Source organism: Ixodes scapularis, unplaced genomic scaffold (assembly GCF_016920785.2).
Source record: "Ixodes scapularis isolate PalLabHiFi unplaced genomic scaffold, ASM1692078v2 PGA_scaffold8__174_contigs__length_109621045, whole genome shotgun sequence".
NCBI classification, from domain to species: domain Eukaryota; kingdom Metazoa; phylum Arthropoda; class Arachnida; order Ixodida; family Ixodidae; genus Ixodes; species Ixodes scapularis.
In genome coordinates, this window is record NW_024609883.1 from 57,490,658 (window position 1) to 57,509,593 (window position 18,936).

Here is an 18,936-nt window from a genome sequence, read left to right on the forward strand (position 1 = left end):
AAAACAAAATGCGAATTTCATTTAAGTTATCTCGTTGTTCTAATATATTGACCCCTTGAGTGATAGGCGAAATTTCTTATACTTTCATACGATGTATATATTTTGTAATTAATAATATTACGACCCATCTAAGCCTACAGACGGGAATTTTAAATAATTACGAAGAAATATTAGTAAATAAACACGACTATATACAATGTAAAAAGGCAGGTTAAACAACTCAAGTAAGAAGATTACAGGCATTAAAAAGGGAAACAAATAAAGTAAAATATGTACAGACGTTCAATCAAAAATGAAAAAAAAATACTTGTGAACCAGCATGTTACACGATCAAACAATGAAAACAAGATCTGAACAAATTCAGTATTTTGATATATTCGATGTAAACTTCACTTAAAATGATAAATATACAACAACTAAACAAAGCTACCAGCCTGCCTAGTAAGTCGTTTAATATTTTGAGCAAAGTTAGAAGTTATAAAGAGTTCAAATGGCAAGGAGTATAAGTTTTTTTATAGCAGAAGGAATGTGATAAATGTAAACATATTGTTATTTGCAAAGCTGGACGTTAAGGAATGTGCAATCTTGGTCGAAGGAGGTATTATTTTTTTTCAAATCAATATTGTTGCTCATAGAACACGAATAGATTACGGTAATGATGATGTTGAAAATAGGCGAGTCCTGTTTTACATTTTAAGGCGTAAGCCTCCACACGCCACCTTTGGCAACATCGGATATAAAGAAATAGTACGAGCATCTACAATTGCTGAATGTTTGGCTGCCAAAAAAAATTTGATAATATGCAAAGCCGCGAAGGCGTGCTTCGAATAAAAAATATGTTGATATATTAAAAAAAATATTTTATGTCAAATATATTTTTTCAGCGACACCGAGGTAAGTCGTATTCTGCGCGAGTGCGCAAGTACCACTTGTTGTCGAAAGACGCACCCTTCGCAAGGAGGACAAGTTCCAACCGCCCTTACGCCGTTCGCCATTAAAAGGAGCACAGGAAGACGCTTGTTTCTTTAAGGTCGTTTGCCGTCAGAGCCTCCTAAAAAAGAGACCGGCAACGTAGACGTCAAACCATGTGGAAAATAAAAAGATCGTGCTCTTGAGTACAAGCAGTACTCTGCCATCGACAGGAGGCGCCAAGGCACACGTTGACCTTTTTAGTATTCGGTTTTTTTTTTTTCGGCGATCTGCCGCTAAAGCGTCACCAATAACGGTAGTTGTAGTATAGCACCAAAAGACGGAAGATCTTGAATATGTATTTTATTAAATTTACTATAGCCAAGCATGCGCTAAAAAACTCTCAGAACTCATCTTCGGCAACATAAACAGCGAGTTCAGTTGGCTCCTTAATGGGACTGTCAGAACGAGACTCCTGAGCGATGAGGCTCGTAGACTAAGCTTCGATATTGGTCTACGCGCGCGGCGTTGCTTGTAGATGACGGGGAGCAGTAACTCAGTAGAAATGAAAAGAGATACCACCGATGTTACACCCAGTGATACTCTGCTTTTGACAGTTGAGTGAGCTGCGATAAGGTGCCGCTATATGTGCGATAGATGCCTTCCTTTGCAGTGAAGTGATGTGCCTTTTGGTTTGAGAGTTGACCGTACGTTTTGCGCTTCATTTGCGAATTTATTCTAAAAATATTGAACCTTTCGGAAATAGCTTTTTTCTTGCGTGATTTGTATTGGCAAGTATGAGTGAGATGTGTCAGTGCAGTGATTTCAGTGGGTACCAACATTTACTAACGCATTCCAAGTAAAACATACACCTCAAATGAACAGTGAAGGATTGGTGTGTATTTAGAAATTGCATGTGGTTAAAATATCGTAATAAAATGGCAAAGCTTTCTTTTTTCTTTATTTAAACTTAGAATGTATACCTTTGAACCAGGAATCAACACGGAATCCTAGTTTAATTTGTACTCTCGTTGGTGATGTTTTATTCTAAATATAGCCACAGAAATACGTACCCCTCCATTCGCGTACTTTATAGTTTGCACAAAACTATTTCGTGGCCTAAAAAAACATGCAGAAAAACTTGTGATTGCTTGGCGCATGTTTTAGCAACCTTAGGCGCCCATCTGTTGCAAATACGTAAGCGAATGCGTCATTAGCATGAACGTAAATTTCCTCGTCAGTGGAAATTTTAGACACCGTTGCTCTCCTTTTTATTTATAGTTTTTGGAATAAACAAACATCTGAGACTTGCGTAGCAGATCAATGATATGCATCTGGCGCACTACAAGGAGCAGCGAAGAATTAATTCGAATTTTACATGTCGATCATATGAATTTTAACCTATATGGTAATACTACAGCCCAGCTCTCGTGATAAAAAAACACACCTTAGTTTGTAGAATTTCGCGTGCATTCTGAATATGCCCTCGCAAAAATCAAAATAGCTCTTATTCTATGAAATTTTTCCTTTTAGTGTGTCTTGTGTTTTATGCAATTTGTTATTACAATCAAATGTTTTCAGCTGATCTTATTGACACTCTACTCTTTATTTTAGATTCGGTCTTTCCTGGATTCCAAGGGGGAACAGATAACCATCTGCTATATTTGTAACAATTTATTGTTTCTTGTCGCCTTGAATACCCCACCGTGTCTACTTCTGGATACAGGATTTCGGCTTAGGCAGGCTTCCCCTGCAGCAAACTCAGAGCGCCATATGAACCTGATTTGCTCGACGGCGTTCGAAGATAGTGCATACGAGACGAGACCCAAAAGTAACCGAAAGGAATTTCTGGATGATGGGACGTTTGTAGCACCCGCTTCCGCCGCTAGCAGCGCTTAGCGGCACCCCTTCCGAAACTGCTTGCGGACCAGCGTCGTCTGCTTAGGTTTTTTCAACATGTTGTGATTGTTTTCCCGAGGAAATTCAAAACCATTTCTAGTTTTTTTTTTTCTTTTTCTATGTTTGATTTGAAGGATTTTTCACATTTACAAAATGATTTTCTTTCAATACTTTTTTTTCGTACGGGTGAACAGAAATACGTTGCACAGGGCGAGGTCCGTACAATACGGGGGGTGAAGAAGCAATGTCCTGTCATTTTCGCAAAAACTTGTTGCACTGACGTGGCAGCGTGTGCTAGGGCATTGTCGTAATGAAACCAACACTCCCCGTTTCCCTCAAATCGGGGCATTTATGCCTTACTGAGGTGCACAAGCGTCGCAATATTCCCAGGTAAAAAACTTGATGAAGAGTTTCGCAAGAAGGAACAAGCTCGGAGTGAACAATGCCCGAATGTCTGGATGTCTTCGTCAGTTAACGAGATTGAGGGTCACCCTAAATGAGGTTGGCCGTCGATTAATAGTTTACCGGCCTTGAAGCGAGAAAACCACTCGTAGTCCTGCGATTTCTTAATACCATCTTTTTAAGCTGTCTGAAGCATTACAAAAGTTTGCGCTGCAGATTTTTCTAAAAAAAAACGGCAATTTACGATTGCACGTTCTTTCTTCGAAAAACCCATCGCAAAGAAAAAAGAAGAAAGCATAAATAGATTTTTAGGCGGGGAAACTTTACATGCCTCTACAAATTTAGCAGACAACGCCGGTCGGAAAACTGACTAGAAAGGTGCGCCGCTAAGCGTTGCTAGCGGCGGAATCTGTTACTATAGACGTGCCCTTCCTCAAGAAATTAATCCCGGTTACTTTCGAGTCTCACATCGTACAAATCCTGAATACACTTCACCCAACAGGTAAAATTTAGATTTTATCCATGGATAGCGTTTTTTTTTTCTTCTATATTCATTTTCTTGCTTCTATGCCCTACGAGTTATACGTATTTTAAGATATCACTTCTTTATAAAAACGTACCACACATCCTACCAGTTTCCTGGGAACAAAAGTTCAGAATCTATTTTAACTAAATTAAAACCTCAAGCTATCTATAGGAGCTGACTCTATTCCATCATTTATTATTAAGGATGTAGCGAATTATTTATACCTATTTTGTTGCACATCTTCAACCTCTCTCTTACTTCTGGTGTTTTTCCCTCCCTTTGGAAAAAAGCGGTTGTTGTACCAGTTTTGAAAAAAGGTGACAGCTCTGTGAAAAGCAACTACCGCCCAATATCTTTGCTATCTGGATTTTCTAAAGTTTTTGAACGGGTTATGTATTGCCGGATTCTTTTTTATTTTCGGCATAAGTTTGTAGAGTGTCAGCATGGTTTTTTGAAGGGACGTTCGGTTGAAACAAATCTTTGCTCTTTTTTAAATTACTCTGCCCCTGTTGTTACAAACAGAGGACAAGTTGATTGTATCTTTCTTGACATGTCTAAAGCCTTCGATAAAGTAAACAATAAATTGCTGTTACAGAAATTATCGTCATATGGTTGTTGCCCAGAGCTATGTAACTGGTTCCGTAGTTATTTGTCATCTCGACGGAACTCAGTTCGTGTAGATAACAGTCATTCCGACCACTTCTTTTCCACATCTGGTGTCCCTCAAGGCTCCATCCTTGACCCGTTGTTGTTTTTGATATTCATCAACGACTTGCCGTCATATGTTGATAACGCTCAAATTGTGTTGTTTGCCGATGACATCAAGCTTTTTATGAATATTCACTCTTCTATCGACTGCAACGCTCTACAGCATGATGTTTCACAGATTGCTATTTGGTGTACAGCGAATAACTTATCTCTGAATCCATTGAAAACAAAAGTCGTATCTTTCTCAAGGCGTCACACCATAATAGACTGCGATTATGTTTTAGAGGGGATGCCTATCAAACGTCTTTCTGTCATAAAAGACCTTGGCGTATACCTTGATAATGTTCTAACGTTTACTGCCCATGTGTCATTTGTCGTTGGCAGTGCAACAAGAATGCTTGGTGTTATATCTCGTATTACGAAGCACTTTAATAACCCGGCTTCCTTGGTTCGGTTATTTTGTGCCCTAGTCAGGTCTAGACTTGAATTTGCTTCAGTAGCTTGGAATGCGTTAAATAAAACTCCGGCATTGAACATTGAAAATGTACAGAAGAGATTTAATACGCATTGTGTATGATCGATACTCTCATCGTCGCTTCTATTTTGATTATGAATTTCTTCTTAAAAAAGTTTCGTTGACAAACTTGTCCGATAGAAGAGCGGAACGTGACTTAGTCTTTTTTCATAAGTTAGTAAACGGTGTATCTGATTGTGGCTCGCTTTTAAGTGATGTTAATTTACATGTTCCCTCCCGACCCACTAGAAATCATAGTACTTTTTACATTAATACTGTCTGTGATCTCTCGCCTTTATCACGCTGCCAACTGCTTTTTAACCGCATCAACAATGCTGAAGTGGATATATTTAGCGACTCTCGGGTGTTCGCGATGAAAATGAAAGTGCTTGTTGCCAATTTGTAACGTTTGTGTATTTTTGCCATGTCTCTGTTATTTTAATTCCTCATTTATTATGTGTACCAAAGAAAAGACCTGTTGGTTGCTTTGGGGCACTTGAAAAGAAATATTTATTATTATTATTATTATTAAAACACTCTTATTTGGTTCTTTTGGTTCTTTTTGGTTCTTTTCGGTTGACAATTTTAAGTAAAAATACTTAGACCCTGGACAAAAAGGATTAAGTTTGATTATACATTGACATCTTTGTGCTTTTAGGGTTCTTCATTGCAGGACAAAAATCAACAAACGGTGTTTTTAATAACTGTGCGGCTTGATATCGTTTAAGGTGCAGCGATCGCGCGCGATGTCGAATGCTATAAGAAAGAAAGAAATGCGGCTCACAAACCCCACAATTTTATTATTTTCATTTAGTCGCGATATTTTAGCCATATTAGACGAACGAGTAGAGACGAAACATTTTAAAAACGTTTTCCGCCTACTGGCCTAAAATTGAAGTGAAAACAAGTACGTTAAGCGATCGGAAGCGAGTGCCACTACACATAAACACAGCGACACACTCGTTGAGTATTCCTTCAATAACAACAGTTTTAAACACTCATTTTTTCCTTCAGCCATAAGAGACTGGAATAGTTTAGATAGACACTTTTTTTAGTTGTACACGTGTTGAATTGTTTAGAAATGCAGTTGAACACTAACTCTGTCAATTTATGAAATGATATGTTTTTTTCTATTACAAGAATGCCGCGATACGTTTCTGTTTCTTTTTTATTGATATTTGCCTCTTGATATATATTTGTTTTTTCCCCTACCTGAAAAAATCCCAATGAGATTGGCAGTATCTTGAATTAAATAAATAAATAACACGAGAGAAGGGCTCCCGAACCGAAAACAAAAGAATGGGTTAGAATTTCGTCCGCTGGATTAAGATGCACATGCTCCAATCGTGCTGTATTCTGCGTTAAACGTGATCGCCACTTTTTTTGTGCCATATCATTTGTCAACGTTTTCTTATTTATTATTCCGCAGCCCACTAATATAGGAAAGGCTATGTTTGCACAAACATCCTTGCCTGTTTTTCATTTTTTATTCCAGGACAATTAGAAATATTGAGGAAACTCGTCTCGGTCTCCAGATGGCTGAGATAGCACAGTTTTTGGTATTATTTAGATATTACTAAGAAGCTTCTCCACACATATACTTGAAGTTTCTGGTGCAATTTACTGTGTTTTCAGTCACAGGTTACACATGGAGAGGTAATATTGCAATGTCAGTGGGCATCGCTTTTTTAACTTTGTAATAGTACTTGTACTTAACTATCATTGCCAACGGGGTGTGCAACATTCCGGAGTCAATGCATAATGTATTTCCCTAAACTATAAGCGGTGGTGAGGTCCTGGAAGAGGTTCGGATGCCGCGCATGCGTATCTACAAAAGCAAAGTAGTGCACGAAAAGCAAGAGGAAAGAGCCGAAGAATAAATGAAACAATGTCCCGCAAAAATATGTTTCTTTTTCGAAATGTGTACTAGTTAGCTCTCTTTTCTTAAGCGTGCGATGTATAGATTTCTGGATTTTTTTTTTGTCCACGTTTGTGGGAAAAAAACGGGTAATATTGCAATACTTCAGTATAGCAACCTAATTCGTTTAAATTGAGAGTGACACAGGTTATCAACCATTTAAATGTACATAGCCAATTCAGTGCACTTGCCAGTGTATTTTAGCATAGTTGCCGGTAATGAATTGTTTCTATTTTCCTCTATTTTATAATCAACCAACCTATTTTTGTGATTCGTACATGTTTTTTTCAAGGTTATTCAAGGAGGATCTATCAATACAGTTGTTCTGTGAAACATTTTACGCTATCGCAAAGAAATTAAAGAGATGCAACTTTTTTAAAGCACCAATTTCATTATGTTTAACTTTTTCCTACACTGTTGCGTTTCTGTTTCGACTTTTACCGCAGTTTGATAACTTAGAACAACCCCTCTTGAATTTTTAGAATTTACTCATCACCGCACCAGATGACCTCAGCGAGCGCTTGGTGGCTCAGGTAAAGCTAGGCGGCGAAATGCAGGAATTATTCATGATTTGCATCTTTCAATGTGGACGTGATTCCTCTTCTTTTCGTACAATGAACTACTTGGGAGTCAGAGCTTAAGTATGGCTCGCGAGATTTTTTTCGGTGTCATCTATAAAATGCACTGTTGTACTCAATATGCCCATTGTCTACCCAAACCGCCCAGCTTTCTTCAATCTTTTGGTATCTATCATTATTTGTATTTGACTGTAGGTAAATTATCAACATAATCGTATGTACTAAATATCAACAATACATCATCTTTATTTTTAAAGTTTCAGAGTTGAGAAAGGGCGTTTGTTTTATACTCGTTCTCCCGGTATATAAATTTGAAGCGGGCGTGATAAATACATTTTTGACGATAGTCCACCTTCGGTGTATTTTTTATTAAAACACTATTCGAGGTTTATTAACGCAGGAAATGGGAACAAAGTAACTTTGGAGTGAATATAAATTTGCACCTCATCTTTATTACCGGTTACATATAGTTGAATAAAGACAAGAAGCCAGGTTAGATAAAAACAGAGAAGTACACATCGCGACACTGTTAGCGCGAACACGACATCGGCGCATTTTGCATTTTACTTCCAAATAGTATTAGCGAGCACAATGTTTCACCGCTTGCATTATAGAACTAAATGAGCTCTTTTCGTGGCAATATTAACTTAGATGAGATCCCTTGGTTTTAAAGAGAAAAACTGGAAAAACTGGCGATCGCTTGTTCGCGCTAACAGTGTCGCGCTCTGTACATCGCTGCGTTTTGGAAATTCGCTTTTGCTATAAGTAGAAGTCGAATTTTTACTCTCTGAAGGGCCGATATTATAGATTTATTACCAAGTATTTTATATAAATTACTGCCAAACTTGTGTGTGATCCCGAAAACGGTATCTAAAAAAATGCACAATTTTTAAAATCATGTCATTTAATAAAAAAGTAAAACCAGAAGTGGCTCAAGCTGTTCTATACATCGGCTTTCTCCAACGAATTGCCCTCCCCACTAAAGCGGAAAGGCGAAAACGTATTTCGAAAGTAGCCGTAGGATTTAACACGTAATCCTCTTTTCCAGAACGCCCCATAACAATCCGAAATGCTCTAGCGAAAGAGCAGAGCTCAACCTTTTTTTTCTTTGTGTTTTTGTTCAAGGCGCAAACAAGTCGTCATTGACGTCGCAGTGGGATCCCGCTGTGATGGCAGTCACTTTTAGTTATTTGAAAGTCGTCGCCAACGAGAATTTTTCACGACTGAACGGCTGCTTAGGGCTGTCGTTGTGCAAACAAAGCAATTCAATCTTCCCGCGGAATAAATGTATCGTCCGTTTTACTATAACTCGGTAATAGAGGTTTACACCCAGTTTCTTTCATATAAGCTGTAGGAAAATCTTGTATGGGCCAGGTACACAATTAACCCTGATTTTTATCCGTAATTTATAAGTATTCTTACAATCGATAAAACATATATATTAAGAAAATGAATAAAAATGAGCGCAAGGAAAAGGCTACGCAAACAAAACCTTCCAAAATTAAGATTAATCATATTTGTTTAGCATGGTGCGAATACGTGAAGTCGTATTTCTTCTGGTTTTATTCACATTTATGCTAGAAGCAAACACCACTGCAAAACTGAAGCTTTCCAATTCTTTTTTTTATATTTTGAATTTTTTATGTACGCGTACTTTGGTACTGGCGCGTATTTAAACTAAATATGGGTAGAAATAACTTTTCTCGCAGTACGCCAGTATTGCCTCAACGTTGGCATAACATTGGAATACTTTGGTTACAATATTGTGCCCCATTTTGGAGCGCAAACACACCAACTTCGGACCAATAAATTTTTGATATTGGGCTAATGACGATCCGGGGGTATTGCCATAATTATTACAATATTGGAATTCCAATTGTTCATTTCGAATCTCGATATATCTAAGCAGTATTACTCCATGATATCCAATATTGAAACATAATGATGCTCTATGATTTTCAATATTGGTGCTCAAAAATAGGAGTAATTTTTTGGAATTGGTGTCGAGTGATACGTCAGGATTTCCGATCTGGTATCCAATATTATGGCACAATTTCCGATGTTGTTATTCAATATTACTCCACAATTTCTGATATTGGTATTCAATAATACGCCATTTTAGTGAAATAGTGTTAACCAGTTATATTGTCACGGGTGGTGAGTCGTGACCAATAAACAAGAAATAAACAGAAATAAATGAACGTTTAATGTGGCGAACTTGTGCCAAAAATAAAGAAGGAAACAGAAGAAAGCAGAGCGTCGCGGGCGTCGAAGTCGGCGTGTCAGCAGAATCGAGCGCTAGGGCGAGACTGACTCGACAAGGTCGCGGGCGGCCTCTTATCTAAAGTGCGTCGCTATCTCGAAGATTCGGCGAAAGCGGCTCGAGCGTCGCGTGATCGGGCGAGAATGAACACGCACTTTATAGAAAACAAAAGCAGGAATAAATGATAGAAGTTACATGCGGTACATGAATGCGTTGCTTTCTCAGCCCTGGGCGCGGCATTATCCCCCCCTTTAAAAGTGCATCGTCCCGATGCAGCACAAAAACGGAAAACAAAAAAAAACAAAAGGACAGCAGAATTGCTAGCCGGAGTTCACAGTCCACAGTTCACTCGTCGACGAGAGTGGAGAGTCCTATCGTTCGTAATACGGCTTCAGCCGGACGACATGCACCACCTCGGGTCGCGGCTGACGTCTTGCAGATGGGCGCGTTCCGTCGGGTAGAACTTCGTAGCTCAGATCGCCGAGGCGTCGGATGATCTTGTAGGGCCCAAAGTAGCGCTTCAGGAGTTTTTCGCTGAGACCGCGACGACGAATTGGCGTCCACACCCAAACTCTGTCTCCGGGCTGGAAGTGGACGTCGCGGCAGCGAAGATTATACCGGCGAGCGTCGACATGTTGCTGGTCTTGAATTCGTAGTCTGACTAGCTGGCGGACCTCTTCTGCCCTTTGAGCAACCACCTGGGCGTCATCGCTCCCGTCGGTGACTGACTCGTGCGGCAACATAGAGTCTAGCATAGTCGTCACCGCCCGGCCATACACCAGCTGGAAGGGCGTCACTCCTGTGGTCTCTTGCACTGCTGTGTTGTAGGCGAACGTGACGTAGGGCAGCACTTCGTCCCAGGTCTTGTGCTCCACGTCGACGTACATAGAGACCATGTCGGCGATTGTTTTGTTGAGCCGCTCCGTCAACCCGTTGGTCTGCGGATGGTATGCCGTTGTTCGACGGTGTTCCGTGTGGCTTAGACGCAGGATCTCTTGGGTCAACTGTGCCATAAACGATGACCCTCGGTCTGTGATCAGTACTTCGGGGGCGCCATGGCGGAGGACGATGGACTCGATGAAGAACTTGGCGACTTCGACAGCAGTCCCCGAAGGAAGGGCTTTCGTCTCGGCGTAACGAGTAAGATAATCGGTGGCGACGATTATCCAGCGGTTCCCCATCGTCGACGGTGGAAAAGGACCCAGCAAATCCATTCCAATTTGCTGGAAGGGCTTGGTTGGCGGGGTAATCGGCTGAAGGAGACCTGCTGGCTTTGACGGTGATTTCTTGCGTCGCTGGCACTCATGGCACGATCGTGTGTAGAGATGGACGGTCTTCGGAAGCTTTGGCCAGTAGTACTTGTCCCGAATCCGGGCAAGGGTCCTGCTGTAGCCGAGATGTCCGGCCGTTGGGTCGTCGTGGCACGCTTGAAAAATTTCTTCTCGGAGGCTGGCGGGGACAACCAGTAGCCAGGGGGTTTCGCTGGTTCCGAAATTCTTTCTGAAGAGCACTCCTCGCTGCAGGACAAAGCTCGGTAGGTCCCGAGAAAAGACCCGTGGGACAGAGCCTCCTCGACCTTCGAGGCTGTCGATCACGGAGCTAAGTTCCGCGTCGTCGCGTTGCAGTGCCCTCATGTCGGTAGCGTCAACTGCGCCTAGAAAACGGGCGTCGTCATCGTCGTCCGTGCCGGAGATTGGAGGTTCGACTGGAGCCCTAGACAAGCAGTCAGCGTCATTATGCTTGCGGCCGGACTTATGCACAATGGTTACGTCGAATTCCTGCAGTCGAAGGCTCCAGCGGGCGAGGCGTCCGGACGGATCCTTGAGGTTTGCGAGCCAGCAGAGGGCGTGGTGGTCTGTGACCACGGGAAACGGGATCCCGTACAAGTACGGGCGGAACTTGGTTATCGCCCAGACGACAGCAAGACATTCTTTGTCGGTCGTTGAATAATTTTGTTCTGCCTTAGACAGCGCCCGGCTTGCGTAAGCGATTACTCTCTCTGCCCCTTCTTGTCGCTGAACGAGTACCGCACCGAGACCGGTATTGCTGGCGTCCGTGTGGATTTCAGTCTCCGCCGACTGGTCAAAATGTCCGAGGATAGGGGGCGACTGGAGCCTTCGCTTGAGTTCGTCGAACGCTTGCTCTTGCTCTTCTCCCCACTGGAACTGCACGTCGTCTTTCGTCAGATGCGTCAGCGGTGCAGAAATCTGCGCAAAATCACGAACGAAACGTCTGTAATACGCGCACAGCCCAAGGAATCTTCGAACGGTCTTCTTGTCCGATGGCTTCGGGAACTCGGCGACAGCGGACGTCTTGGCGGGATCAGGGCTTACACCCTGAGCACTCACGACGTGGCCCAAGAATTTGAGCTCACCATAGGCGAACCGACACTTGGAAGGCTTGAGGGTCAGCCCAGCAGCTTTGAAGGCCTGTAGAACGGCTCGCAGTCGTCTCAGGTGCTCGTCGAATTCGCTTGCGAAGACCACAACATCGTCGAGGTAGACGAGACAGCTTTGCCATTTCAAGCCGGCAAGGACGGTGTCCATAACGCGCTGGAAGGTTGCCGGCGCTGTGCACAGCCCGAATGGCATTACTTTAAACTCATACAGTCCGTCCGGCGTGACGAAGGCCGTCTTCTCACGATCTCGTTCGTCGACCTCAATCTGCCAGTACCCGCTCTTCAAGTCCATCGACGAAAAGTATCGGGCGTGGCGTAGTCGGTCCAGGGTGTCGTCGATGCGTGGCAGTGGGTAGACGTCCTTTTTTGTTACGGCGTTCAGTCGGCGATAGTCCACGCAGAACCGAAGAGTCCCGTCTTTCTTTTTCACCAGGACTACCGGTGAAGCCCACGGACTGCTTGAGGGCTGGATAATGTCGTCGTCAAGCATTTCTTGTACCTGCTGCTGGATGGCTTCCCTTTCTTTCACGGAGACCCTGTACGGCGGCCGATGCACAGGGAGTGCGTCGTCATCAGTAAGTATCCGATGTTTCGCAACCGTCGTTTGGCGCACTTTCGACGACGTGGAGAAGCACTCACTGAACTCGGCGAGAAGGTCACGAAGTTGTCGTCGTTGTGGGGCTGGGAGGGATGGGTCGATGTCGAGCTCTGAGGACGTGATTGTCTTGTTCTGCGTCGGAGAGGCGTCTTCTGAGATCACGGCGATCGCGGCTGAGTCTTCAATTTCCTCGACGTAGCCCACAGTTGTACCCTTTGTAAGGTGCTGCGACTCTTGCCGGAAATTGGTGACAAGGGCTACTGTACGCCCGTCCTGGAGCTCGGTTACGGCTCTTGCAATGCCAATCCCTCGTCCGAGGAGAAGTTGGACGCTTCCTTCCAGCAGTGCTACACCGCAGGTGGCTCCTTCGGTCCCGACGGGCACAAAGACACTCGACAGCGGCGGCAGGTTTACGTGGCTGGCGAAGACTCGCACTGCAGCTAACGTCGGTTTGGTATTTTCCACCGATGGGGCAGGCTTCCGAAGCGTCAGCTTGTTCTCCGCAAGGTCGATGATGGCGCCGTATTCACACAGGAAGTCCATTCCGAGAATGACGTCCCTCGAACAGTCTTGCAGAACGACGAACTTCACAGGGCATGTTTCGCCGTGAATCTCGACGCGAGCGGTGCATCTCCCGACTGGTGTAATGAGGTGTCCTCCGGCGGTTCTTATTTATGGTCCATCCCACGGCGTCATGACTTTTCGAAGGCGGCGGGAGAGCCTCCCACTCAAGACTGAGTAGTCTGCTCCGGTGTCCACGAGCGCGGATGCGTCGTGGCCGTCGATGACGACGTTTAGGGTATTGGACACCACTGCAGCGGCGTCGTTTTGGTCTCTGGTGGCGTTCGAGTGGGGGCCCCCCGACGTTCGTGGAGGATCTTGGCGTCGGTCGTCTTCGGCAACTCCACCTCCAGGGGTTGCCGCGCCTAGTTTCCCCGGCGAGGAGCGGGGGGGTACAGGCTTTCACGTCGCGGTCGGTGCATCGGCGAAGCTGGACGTCGCGGTGACGGCGACCGGAACTCTCGGCGGGACGCAGGCTCGGGGGACTGAGGTCGTCGCAGGTACTCGTCGATCTCGATAGGGCGTTCACCATGACGGGGGCGCGGGTCGTTCGGGTGGAACCCGCGTAGCCCGAGTCGTCGGTATGGGCATCGGCGGTAGGTGTGGTCCGCTTCCCCGCAATGGAAGCACAGAGGGCGTCGGTCGGGCGTTCGCCACAGGTCGGTCTTGCGGGGTGCGCGAGGCTCCGGGCAGGCGTACTGGACCTGGTCGTCGTGGCGTCGGTCGTGCTGCGGCGCAGGAGACTGACGTCGGGGCGGCGTGGCATAGGTGCGGCGAGGAGGCGGTGGCCGTCGGGCCACTGCGGCGTAGGTCAGGGCGGGCTCTTCGGGTGGTGCTACGCAGGCAGGAGCCTCCGGTTGAATTGCCCGCTGGACTTCTTCGCGCACCACTTCGGCGATCGACAGCTCAGCCGGCTGGTTGGCAGCAGGCAGCAGCTTGCGGAGCTCCTCCCGGACGATGTCGCGGACGATTTCCCGAAGGCCGTCGACACCGGTGGCGTTCAGGTCTAGTCGGCAAGATGCGGCGGTTCGAGGAGCAGGCAGGCCGGCGAGTCAATGGTAATGGCTTGCTCGGGCCGACAGCGCTCGCTCGATGTTAGTGGCTTCAGCCACAAAACCGTCGACGGTTGTCGGGGGATGGCGGACAAGGCCCCCAAAAATTTCAGCCTTCACGCCACGCATGAGGACGCGGAGCTTCTTCTCATCGGCTGCCTCAGGATCGGCTCGGGCACATAGGCGCATGACATCCTCTACGAAGCTGGTCACGCTTTCGTTGGGGCCCTGCACCCTTGTTTGGAGAAGGTCCTCCGCTCGCTGCCGACGGTGGTGGTTGAGGAACGTTCGCTTCAACTCCGCGGCGCAGGACTCCCACGTAGTGAAGGACGCTTCGTGGTTTTCAAACCAATGCCTCGCAGTTCCTTCAAGCGCGAAGTAGAGATTGTGGAGGTATTGTTCAGTCGTCCATCCGTTGTGGCGGGCTACACGTTCGTAGTGTTGCAACCAGTCTTCAACGTCCTCGTGGACGTCTCCGTGGAAAGGCGTTGGAGTCCTGGGTGCGATCGGCAGGTACACAACGGCAGAAGCGGCCGGGGTCTGCGCCTGGTTGGCCATCGTCGTCTTCGGCTTGGTCGTGGGTGGCAGAAGTCCGTGTTCCGGGGGCAGACCTCGGATGCGGCGACTTGACCGGGTCTCGATCTGGTCTTCGTCGGGTCCTCCGGAGCTGGGGTTTGGACTTGTACTGCGGGAACTCGGAGGGCTGCGCTGCACGGACATGCGGTACCCCGCACCTCCACCAGAATGTCACGGGTGGTGAGTCGTGACCAATAAACAAGAAATAAACAGAAATAAATGAACGTTTAATGTGGCGAACTTGTGCCAAAAATAAAGAAGGAAACAGAAGAAAGCAGAGCGTCGCGGGCGTCGAAGTCGGCGTGTCAGCAGAATCGAGCGCTAGGGCGAGACTGACTCGACAAGGTCGCGGGCGGCCTCTTATCTAGAGTGCGTCGCTATCTCGAAGATTCGGCGAAAGCGGCTCGAGCGTCGCGTGATCGGGCGAGAATGAACACGCACTTTCTAGAAAACAAAAGCAGGAATAAATGATAGAAGTTACATGCGGTACATGAATAAACGAGAACTTTCTGGAGTCCGTGACCGAGCGTTGCTTTCTCAGCCCTGGGCGCGGCAATATTTCACCATTTTCAATATTCTATTCCAATAACATACCGATTTCTCCAAATTAGATATACAGCTACATACCAGTTTTCCCCAATATTAGAAACTACTGACCCTCAAGCCTTCCAAGTGTCGGTTCGTCTATGGTGAGCTGAAATTCTTGGGCCACGTCGTGATTGCTCAAGGTGTAAGCCCTGATCCCGCCAAGACGTCCGCTGTCGCCGAGTTCCCGAAACCAAGCATTCGCCAGCGCGAATGCTTGGTTTCAGCTCACGAGCGCATACTCGCCAGATGAAATAAAAAAGTCATCCTATCTAACAGATAGTAAATTCAACAAGCAACAGCTGTAGAAAGCTCAAAATGCCGCAACAAATTGTTTATTCGTTCCACACTAATATAAATTGCTAGCGAATCATATTGATACTATCACAATATTATTCAAGAACAGAGCTTGATGGAATATTTAAGTAGAATACTTAAGCATGACAAGGACTGTATCAGCATAATAAATTCACAAAATCGATGACACGTTACAACGTCAGAATTCACAGAAGCAGCGCAGACACGACTCTTGAAGAACCCGTCCCTCTTGGTGGTACACTTCTCCGTACAAGGGTTATAGCACCGGCGAGCGCAGTCACATAGTAAAATAGTCCATAGACACTCAACAGAGTAGTCTGGACGGACGCTGGCGCTCTACGTGAAATATGTGGCTCGTCCTCAAACACAGCTTCTTCAGTGTAACTTCGTCGCCAAAAGACGATTGGGGTTCATTGCCTACGAGAAATACTCCATTTAATTTTAGAATGGACCGCAACTGAGGCTACGACCCTCCACAGCCAATCCATAGGTCAAAGGGTGTCACGTGCCCTTTGGGATATGCGGAGGGACGCCCGAACCGTGAAGTTACGTGTCACTCAAGAAGCACTGGATGAGCTAAGTTAACCCGTTGCGAGAGTAACTTTAGATCGGAGGGTGCAACCGAAGATAAGAGTTTCTTTTTTTCCCATTCTGCGATCTGCCTTTATTTCCGTTTTGACCTCTTTGGAGAATTGGCAAACTCTTACAAGCACGACTATTGGCCTCGCCCAAGGGCAGGGCATTAGAGTAACCTTTGAGCGCCCTCCTGGAAACAAGCAACGAGGAATCGCTTTCGTGTCGAAAGGAGGGGTTTGAAAAAGTGTCGTAACTTTTGTCCACCCTACCAAATAAAAAGAACTTTATGCAAAATTAACCACGAAAAATAAACCACACCACAAGCACATTTTCAGCGAAAACCCAGCCGTGTATTTCAAAGTTATTCGGGATAACTGAATTGCGGTTATCTCTGGCACGCTCATCTAGCTTGGCTAGCAGAATTATCGGCGCCAGCCAGTATAATATTTATCAACAAATAATTTACTATGGTCTCTCAATTTATCCCGCCATAAGAGTTAGTGAATTTAACCTCATTAATAACGACCAGTTAACGAGCACTCACACAGGCGCTGATTACACTCGTTGTTCCATCGTTCTATTTAGTACGCAGTTTCTCTGGTTTTAGTCAAATAGTAGATGAGTATGTGCTGAAAGATTTTGAGATCCTCTTGCGATTTCGCAGTTTTCTCGAAGAAAGGCTCTGCAGATGTGACCCGACCCTAGGTCCATCCGCTCCACGATATTGGAGTACATAGGAAGACATAGGCACTTCATTGAAAGTTGTATATACTTTATAAATGGAATGCACAATTACTGCCCAATACAAAACGACACTGGAACTCCATTGGAACTCTATTGGAAGTGGTATAAAATGTATCCGTTGGGGTGCCGATGACAGTTCAATATTGGACGACATTGGAAGCTCATTGGAACTACATTAGAAGTGGTTTCCAATTGGTCCAGCAGCACCCCAATGGATTTGAAATATTAGTGACAGAGCGGATTAATGAAGCCAATCATGGCTGTATTTTTCCAATACATTTCCAATATTGCTTCTAGGAAGGACACAATGGGCCGACGGTGGCCTCCTTTTTCCAAGACATTCCCAATGCTGACCCAATAATCTGTGCTGCCTGGGTGGTAGCCTGAGGCGTATTCTTTGAGAACGCTGTCGTTCACGTTGAAAAATGACATTGTGCAAAAAACAAATAAGTATCCCTATTTCATAAATTTAGATCGTAACATCCCCGTAAGATTCTAAACATTTTCTTATTTCCACATCAAGTTTAAAATATTTTATTCAAGCTTCTTTCGCACGTATTCTTAAATCGCCATCTTTTTCTGGAGAATCAGAGCAAATATCTACCTAAGAATAAGTAATCGAACTGAAGCTAACCTTTTTTTATCGTTCTAAGTCCTTACCACTGACCAATAACTCAGCATACATCGTTTCTAACATATTAACAAATTCTCTTTCTCAAATTATTCGATACCAGCAAAACACAATACGTAGTAGAAACCCTATCGAAGCCTCAACTCCAAGGTAGTTTTAAGGCAAGAATAGCACATCTGGAGAGGACGAAGAACAAGAATAGACGGAAATCAACGTCAACTATCAACTGATCGTTAATTTTCTTTTCACCCAGTATTTATAGACTTAGGTTACACCATTTCATCCATCGCTGTTTACCTCCTGGTACCTCCTCTTTTGCTTAAAACAATTTAATGAGCGTTTTTTTTCTTTTTGTTCTTGCAGCAACAAAAAAAAGGTAATGAATTCCGTTACCTAAATAAAAAAAAAAGTTGCACAGTTGTACTTATTTAGAATCACTCTCGTGATTTATTTTATATGTCCAGACTTCTTAGTCTCAGAGCGGCTTTGTTTATAGCATAACGCACCATACCCATTAATCAGCACTTTATAATTTTTGACTTACTGGTAAGAGGTATCTAGCTTCATATTTAGTTGTGTCGGAGGCACCGGTATTAAGCATCTTTTTTTTTATTTTTCCCCAAAGTTTGGTCTGAGTGTGCACTCTTAGAATCGCTACCCCGCTGAAGCCTTAACAAGAATGTCAAATTTTTGTTCATATTTAGTGTTCCGTACTTTTCTATTTTTACTCATCTGGATTGTTTCACTTTCGTTTTTGTATGTAGCGTTCCCCTTCTGCTGAGTTATATAACAGCCTTTAAAGTCATTCGTCTTTTGTCATATTTGTGAGACGTTTTTCGCTGTTTGAATCGTTCTTGTAACAAGTCTACGTAACCTTTTCACAAGGGCGTTGCCATCTTGAATCCTCGGAACTTCCAGTATGGGTGAAAACATTGTTTTGCCGTCGCCACGCTAATAGAAACGGTTTAGGGTATAAGCGTAACCGTCACGTATTTTTGTGTTGCCTAACCCCTAGTATTTCACTATTCACAGGTTGAAACTTTTCATTATTTTTTCGTCGCCCGTACTGGATACACCTATTAGATGGCTGGGACGAGAGTACACAAAAGAGGTCTATATTTGGATGATTTCCATTCCCTTTTTTACTTGGTTGTTCTTTTCTGTTGAGATTCGACTTGCA